The sequence below is a fragment of the Saccostrea echinata genome, unplaced genomic scaffold (genome assembly GCF_033153115.1).
Source record: "Saccostrea echinata isolate AGI-Se365-2 ecotype Australia unplaced genomic scaffold, CSIRO_AGI_Sech_v1 ptg000055l, whole genome shotgun sequence".
Classification (NCBI taxonomy): domain Eukaryota; kingdom Metazoa; phylum Mollusca; class Bivalvia; order Ostreida; family Ostreidae; genus Saccostrea; species Saccostrea echinata.
The window spans coordinates 947,894-955,735 of record NW_026889804.1 but is presented as its reverse complement, the minus strand read 5'-3'; the positions used below and the strand labels follow the sequence as shown (position 1 = coordinate 955,735).

Genomic DNA, 7,842 nt, shown 5'->3' with positions numbered 1-7,842 from the left:
TCAAGTAGATTTCTTCATTGTAGCTACATGAAAGAGGCAATAAATTAGTATTTTATTCATTCTGTGTTAATTTTGATCGGGATCAGTTTTATTTTGATTGGGTTAGTCCAAATATTAAAAAAAAAATGATTCTCTAGAATTTCTCAATTTCTTTTCAATTTCATTTTAAAATATGATTAACAAACATGTTCTCCCTCGGTGCTTAAAAATATATCTAAATCCAGGAATCCATTTTTTGTTTGCGTCATCTCATTTTTCATCTGCCCTTAAGCCTTTGGTGCAGGTGACAAAGCTAAGTTTAATAGAAGTACAAGAGAAAAGAATGTCGTGTCTGTAATCCCAATATACATCCCAATTTGGCTTTGTTGTTCTTGAGAAGATTTTTTCATGTATATTCCTTTGTAAAATATTGTTAACTCATATATATTCACTACCTGTGGATGCTTTCATATCAAATGGGTCAAACATCAAGAAACTCGATTTTCACCAATATCTTAAAACATTCCAGAATATAAGGACCATAACTTTCATAAAAAATACAAACTTGAAATTGATGTGCAAGTCATCTTTATTAAATTAGCATATTATCTATATACATGTATAAAATCCAGAAAACTAATTACATATAATAGTATGTTGGAAAAATAGAATGACTAACAAAAATGGTTATCATTATAAGCCTATTCCTTTTTACGACAGGGTCATTTCTATGTTTAATTAGCACCATAAAATATGGCAAAAGTGAATGGTGAACTTAAAACATCTGCCATTTAATTAAAATCAGAAATCTTTTCAAAAGTTTAACTCTTTCACTCAATGATATTCATTCATTTCACTTTGAAGAAAAGTGGGAAAGATAAAGTTGGTTCAAGGGAGTTGTTCAACATCAACAGCCGTTTCCTTTTTTACTTTTCTTGAAAAACAGTTCTGAAAATAAATTGGACAGATTATTCACAAATAAAGCCGACATTTATTTGTTCGTTTTTTTTTTTTTGTTTTGTTTTTGTCTGATTTCAAGTATTGTATTTGTTATATTATGTTTTTTTTTTAACTTATAACATTGGTGAATATTGGCATAAATTAGCAATACAAATGCATGAGCTTGCAATTGGTCAATACCAGGGATGGCATGGGAATTACAATGCATTTTTTATTGACAGGTAACAATTTACATTCAATATAGAACAAACTGAAAAACAATATAAAATTCATTATGTACGTTATAAAAAGTTTTCATTTGCAATAACGAAGGTTCACTTTTGCCTTTTCTGGCCCTGTGAATATCTGACCCCCCCTTTCTAGATCCGCCAATGAGAATCACTTATAATGTAGATGTCTTATATGCAAATAGAGGTTACAGTATCATAAATATTTTTTGCGATTTTTAAAACTTTTTTCTCGTATCCAGGTAAAACATTTTATTTCGAGTATATTAATAAAAGAACTATTTATTATATAAATAAAAAAAACATGCCAAAGTTCAAAAAGGGTCATAACTATGGTTTCAAACCTCAAAATGTGCCCCATAATAAGGGAGTGAAAATTTTACCTGCACGGTACAACAGACTGTCCCAGCAGATGCATCAGATGGTTTCAGAAACTCCTATAGCTGCGGAAGGGCAGGAAATGCTCGTGCGGCGCATGTGCCACTATCTCCTTAGGCCGAAGGGACCGAAAGTTGAAAGCCCTCCAAAGTGCCTAAATACAAATGAATCAGAACAGTAAGTCAAATTTTGTATAAAACATTTATAATTGAGCAATAGTTCATAAAAATTCTAACAAATCAAGTCTTACTTACCTTTCATATAACTAAATATGGGAAAAAATGGACAATACTAGGGTAGGATACATATTACATACTATTACAAGTAAATAAATGTAAATTAATACATGCAAAGTAAAATGTAATACATGCAGTTGAAAGTCATATAGGTACATAAGAAAAGAAATCAGAAGCATTCATTTCAAAGAATTAAATTTATATGATGTTAAAATTTCTTATGTCTTGTCAGACAGTCTAAGGGAAGTAACTCTAATATGTGCTCTCATGTACTGAAAACTTCCATCTGTCTCAAGCAAATGAAAAATGGTATATTTAGGCTATGTAAATTTAATTCCTTGGTTCTCAGGCCAACTTTCTCCAAAACAGATGCGGGAGGGCGGCATTTTATTTTTCATTTAAATGGCAAAAAATTAGATGAGGGAGGTATTTTTTTAATTTTTAATTTCCGAATTTTCTTAAACATAAAGATAATTTTTTAAATTACAGATATACTTTCCATTTCTGGTCAAAATTACTGCTTTATCCATTGCTTAACAACGTAAATATCGTAGGTAATGTCCTTGAATGTATTTTCAAGCGAAGGAGCCAAAATCTCATTGTAAATTGCTACCGGAAGTGATATTTGAATACTAAACTACAAAACAAATGAGGTCGGAAATTATTTTCCCGGATTGGTCTCCGCAATATCAACTTTTTATTTTATCAAAAAAACAATAAAATCAGCAATGCGGTTACCTCAAAACAGATGCGGGCGGGCCTGAGAATCAAGATTTCAATTTTATTTGGCCTTACTAAGATTGGCTAATCAAAATTCCTATTTACTGCTACACCTTGAGAAAACAGCCGAGATCTGGAATGAGGTGATCTCTCTCCACCTGCAAGGGAATACGGGGTGCGATGGAACGCTTGAGTGAGATCTGGCATTTGATGAGAGGCGTGGTCTGGGAAGCCGGATGGGCCTTCAATGTACCAAGTGTCTATATGTATCAAGGCGGTACAATCTGTATGAGGAGGTAGAGACCAAATCCCCAGGTAGGAAAGCTGCCACTGTTAACTATGTGCTTCAAGTTGGCCTTAGTCAAACCCCTATAGGCAATGATGGAATGAGGAAAATCTTTCCTTCTACCAACACTCCCCCTCCTACGAGAAAGTCTCTACAAAAGACATCAAACAAAATTATGCCAATTATTGGAAACCTTAACGAGGCTGACATGAGTAACCGGCTGGTGGATGTCAACACTCTAAGGGGAAGTGGCTCCCCACATGCCATCCCTGTACAGTGCGATGGCATGTACAATAACCCCTTGTACTCGGGGGTGGGTGAGACACCCTTCCAGTCAGCGACACAGACTGTATACTCATTTGCCGAGAATGTCACAACAAGACATCAGATGATAAAAAAAAAATTTGTTCAAAGCATGGACACTTACTTGATGAGGGCACTTCAAACCATCAGTGTAGTCCTGGGGGGTGTGTGGGGCAAATCTACCCATGCACCATACCATTCAGGATGACTTCACTTGGACTCGGGAGGGGATGGCGGAACTCCTCTGCAAAGATGGACTCAAGGTAATCATTGACATGGACAGCTCTGTTGGTTGAGCTGCAGATTCCCTCTATAAGGACAATCTGCTGCAAAATATCCCAGTTCACTATATTGACACTCGACACTTGTCCAAGTCAATCAGAAAGTCAATTAAAATAGATCAGAAACTTTCAGAGGTTATGCCAAAGAGAACCAATTAAAGCAGAAAAACACCAAACTTTTGCATAATTTTGCCCTAGATGCTGTTGACAGATGTACAGCTGAGATTAATCAAGCTCATGCAGTACATATGCTGGAGATGCAGATAAATTAAAAAACAAGCTCTCATATGCCAAACTTGCAATTGTGAAATGTTACATGGGAGACCATGCATCATGCAGAAAACATTCTCTGGTGTGCAAAGGGAAAGTAATAAATAACTGGGTTAGCAAGATTTCTTATTTAGGTCAAGGTTTTACAATACCGTCTTCCACGGAAAATGAGGCAAGGCTCCATGCCTGCATCTCTAAGAGGTTGTCTCCAGCTGTACTGGACAGGACGATCAAAAACACCAACTCGCAAAAGGTTGAAAGCTTCAACAGAACTCTGCGACGATCCCTGCCTTGAAATGTTACTTTCACAAGAAACTTTGCTGGTCGGACCCACAGTGCAGCTCACTCATCAAATCATGGTCTGGGCAGCCCACTCCAAAGTCTCTGTGCAGGGGTTGGTGTCCCCATCCCCACTGGTGGCCAAGTGGACCAGACCCTGAATAAAATAAAAAAATGAGCATGAATAAAATAAATCGTATCAGAAAACTCAATCGTATAAAACAAAAAGGGTAATTAAACGTAAGATATTATATAAACTTTAAGAAGAACATCAGGAAGAAGTAAAATACAAGAAAAACATGATGTTAGCTGAATGCCCGAGGCAATAAGAGAAATCCCCCTGAACACAATTATTCGAAAACAGGAAATAAACAAGTTGATATTCAAAAAATATATTTTAAATTACTATAAAAAATGCATTTAAGGTGGTGAGCCCCACAACAAAACCCCTGGTCCTTGCAGTGGATCCTCTCCTGGTTAGTTGCATGCGGCTCCAGAGTAAGGTGCATCGGGTCGATGCATAACTTCTCATGGCAGAGATAACTGACCTCCAGGCCTGCAAGTGCAAACTGCGACCTAGTCTGTCTCTTCTCTTCCATAAGAGCTACCTGATGCATCCTCTCGACTGTACTGCCCTCCTCCGGCCAATTTACCCTCATCTTCCAATACCCATTTCTAGCCCTCCCCCTTGTCCAAAGCCAGCAACCCCCAACCTTTTCACTTAATGAGGCTAATTTCTCCTTCAGGGTCTCAAATATATCTGGCATTATTCTTAGCTTACTCGATAGGGAAAAGAGTACCAATTAATTTCCTACAGAACTCAATACAAATCTTAGGCCCTCTGAGTACTTACCTATTGTAATTTCAGACATATCCTTGGTATCATTGGAAAAATTTTTCTTTGCACTTACAAAATATACTGAAAACAAGAGGTCCAGGGGCCACAGCGCTCACCTGAGCACATCAGCTAGGAAAAAACACATATCAGATCAGAACTGAAAGTTAATTTAAATTGGGGGGGGGGTGAATTTTAACCCCCAAGGGGATCATAATTTGAACGAACTAGAATCTACATTACCCGAGGATGATTCCATACAAATATTACTAATCCTGGCTTTGAAGTACTTGAAAAGAAGATTTAAAAGGGTTTCCCTATATATTTCTATGTAAAACTTTCGTCAGCTATTTTTGCCACACCCTTACCCCGGGGTCATGACTTGAACAAACTTGAATCTACACTACCTGAGGATAATTTCACATGAGTTTCATCTTTCCTGTTTTAATGGTTCTTGAAAAGATTTTTCCTATATATTCCTATGTAAAACTTTGATCGGCCATTTTGGCTCCGCCCTACCCCCGCGGGTCATGACTTGAACAAACTTGAATCTACACTACCTGAGGATGATTCAACATGAGTTTCATCTTTCCTGGCCCAGTGCTTCTTGAGAAGAAGATTTCTAAAGATTTTTCCTATATATTCCTATGTAAAACTTTGAACAGCCATTTTGGCCCCGCCCTACCCCCGGGGGCCATGACTTGAACAAACTTGAATCTACACTACCTGAGGATGATTCCACATGAGTTTCATTTTTCCTGGCCCAGTGGTTCTTGAGAAGAAGATTTTTAAAAGATTTTTCCTATATATTCCTATGTAAAACTTTGATCGGCCATTTTAGCCCCGCCCCACCCCCGGGGGTCATGACTTGAACAAACTTGAATCTACTCTACCTGAGGATGATTCCACACGAGTTTCATCTTTCCTGTTTCAATGGTTCTTGAGAAGATTTTTAAAAGATTTTTCCTATATATTCCTATGTAAAACTTTGATCGTCCATTTTGGCTCCACCCTACCCCCGGGGGTCATGACTTGAACAAACTTGAATCTACTCTACTGAGGATGATTCCACATGAGTTTCATCTTTCCTGTTTCAATGGTTCTTGAGAAGATTTGTAAAAGATTTTTCCTATATATTCCTATACAAACTTTGAACGGCCATTTTGGCCCCGCCCTACCCCCCGGGGCCATGACTTGAACAAACTTGAATCTACTCTACCTGAGGATGATTCCACATGAGTTTCATTCTTCCTGGCCCAGTGGTTCTTGAGAAGAAGATTTTTAAAAGATTTTTCCTATATATTCCTATGTAAAACTTTGATCGGCCATTTTAGCCCCGCCCTACCCCCGGGGGTCATGACTTGAACAAACTTGAATCTACTCTACCCGAGGATGATTCCACACGAGTTTCATCTTTCCTGGCCCAGTGGTTCTTGAAAAGAAGATTTTGTTAAAATGCCATTAATTTTTTTAAAAATCATGATTATCTCCCCTTAGAAAAGGGCGTGGCCCTTCATTTGAACAAACTTGAATCCCCTTCACCCAAAAATACTTTGTGCCAAGTTTGGTTGAAATCGGCCCAGTGGTTCTTGAGAAGAAGATGAAAATGTGAAAAGTTTACGACAACGACAACGACGACGACAAAGACAACAACAGACGACGGACAAATTTTGATCAGAAAAGCTCACTTGAGCCTTCGGCTCAGGTGAGCTAAAAATATAGGGTCCCATGGCGTTTATAGGTCAAAATGGCCCTTTTCTGCAACTTTGAGAGATCGGCAGTAAATAACATGTTATGTCAAAAATCAATCCCCACTCCTAAAACTTCCCCTGGCTTTTCTATACTTTCTATAATATTTCCCCATTCCATCATTCATTTCAAACATTAATATTTTTACTTTAAAATTAAGATAATTACTTACCTGAATTTAGCCAATCAGATAATGCCTACCCATTCAGTACTCGACTCTACATGCGCCACAAATAAAGCCATGTGCACATCCAAGGTTTGGTACTCTCACTCCTATACTCACATTGTTACCTACCTTGGAATTAGTCAATTTAGTAATTTTTAAAGATTTTAAGCTTACCCGAGTACATGTATGAAATTTGAGTCCTGCAACCTCAGCGTCTTGGGTACTGTGACCTTCTGAACTGATGACACCCTACTGCGGCCAACTGTGTTAGACTAAGATAATTACTTACCTGAATTCAGCCAATCAGATGATGCCTACCCATTCAGTACTCAACTCTACATGTGCACATCAGAGGATTTGGTACTCTTATTGAAAGAAAGCAAAGAACCAAAGATCCATAGCTACCTTACAGACGATTCGGCCTACTCAAGTATTAAAAGAAAATCACTTGTTTCTACTTATAGATTATACACAAAGCTTTTCAATTCAAAATCAAACTCCATGTATGTAATCATTTGTGAACCAGTGTTATATTTTCAAAGTTGCAAGTTTGTTGCATGACAGTAATTTTACTTGCTCTAAACAAGATTGTTTGAAATTTTAAAAATAATACAGGCTAACAGCTATGACTTTGGGTTATTAAAATAGTTTAAGACTGTTTTCCCCAAGATACTTTCAATATGCAATGTTGTATTATATATCTCTTTTAAAAATTATTTATACATGTATTTATAAAATGAAAGAAAACATAGGAAAATGCACACAGAGAAAAAAAAAATCATAATTAAGTAACACGCACTGTGAGACTCGAACTCAAGATTGTTATGTCATCAATCCAGCATTTTTTTTTTTTATCTTTTATGCAATGTTGTATTATACATATCTTAAAAATTATTTAAACATGTATTTATTAAATAAAAGAAAACAAAGGAAAATGAACACAGAGAAAAAAAAATGAAATCGTAATTAAGTAACGTGCACTGTGAGACTCGAACTCACGATCGTTATGTCTTCCGTGCAGCAATCATACCACCACGCCAGGAAGTCTTGATAACCAAATGGATAAAATTGAGACAGATGTGTTTTTCTGGTTAAGGGTGGTCTTTTCGTACAGTTTGTCATTGTTTAGGGGGGTACCTCAGTATTTACTACATTCTCCATATAAACTGAACA

The 7,842-nt window shown here is 36.8% G+C and overlaps 1 long non-coding RNA gene across 4 annotated transcripts in view; it reads right to left on the bottom strand.

Moving 5' to 3' along the window:
• Positions 1-561: 561 nt before the first annotated feature.
• LOC133172872 (uncharacterized) overlaps positions 562-7,842 on the bottom strand; it is a 28,004-nt gene continuing 20,723 nt past the window's right edge. The window contains exons 1-6 of one of the 4 annotated variants that reach the window (XR_009718974.1): positions 6,959-7,503; positions 3,793-4,076; positions 3,214-3,415; positions 2,576-2,937; positions 1,550-1,698; positions 562-927 (exon numbers count right to left, since the gene is read on the bottom strand). This is a non-coding gene — a long non-coding RNA (uncharacterized LOC133172872). The other 3 variants (XR_009718976.1, XR_009718973.1, XR_009718975.1) reach the window with 3 other exon arrangements.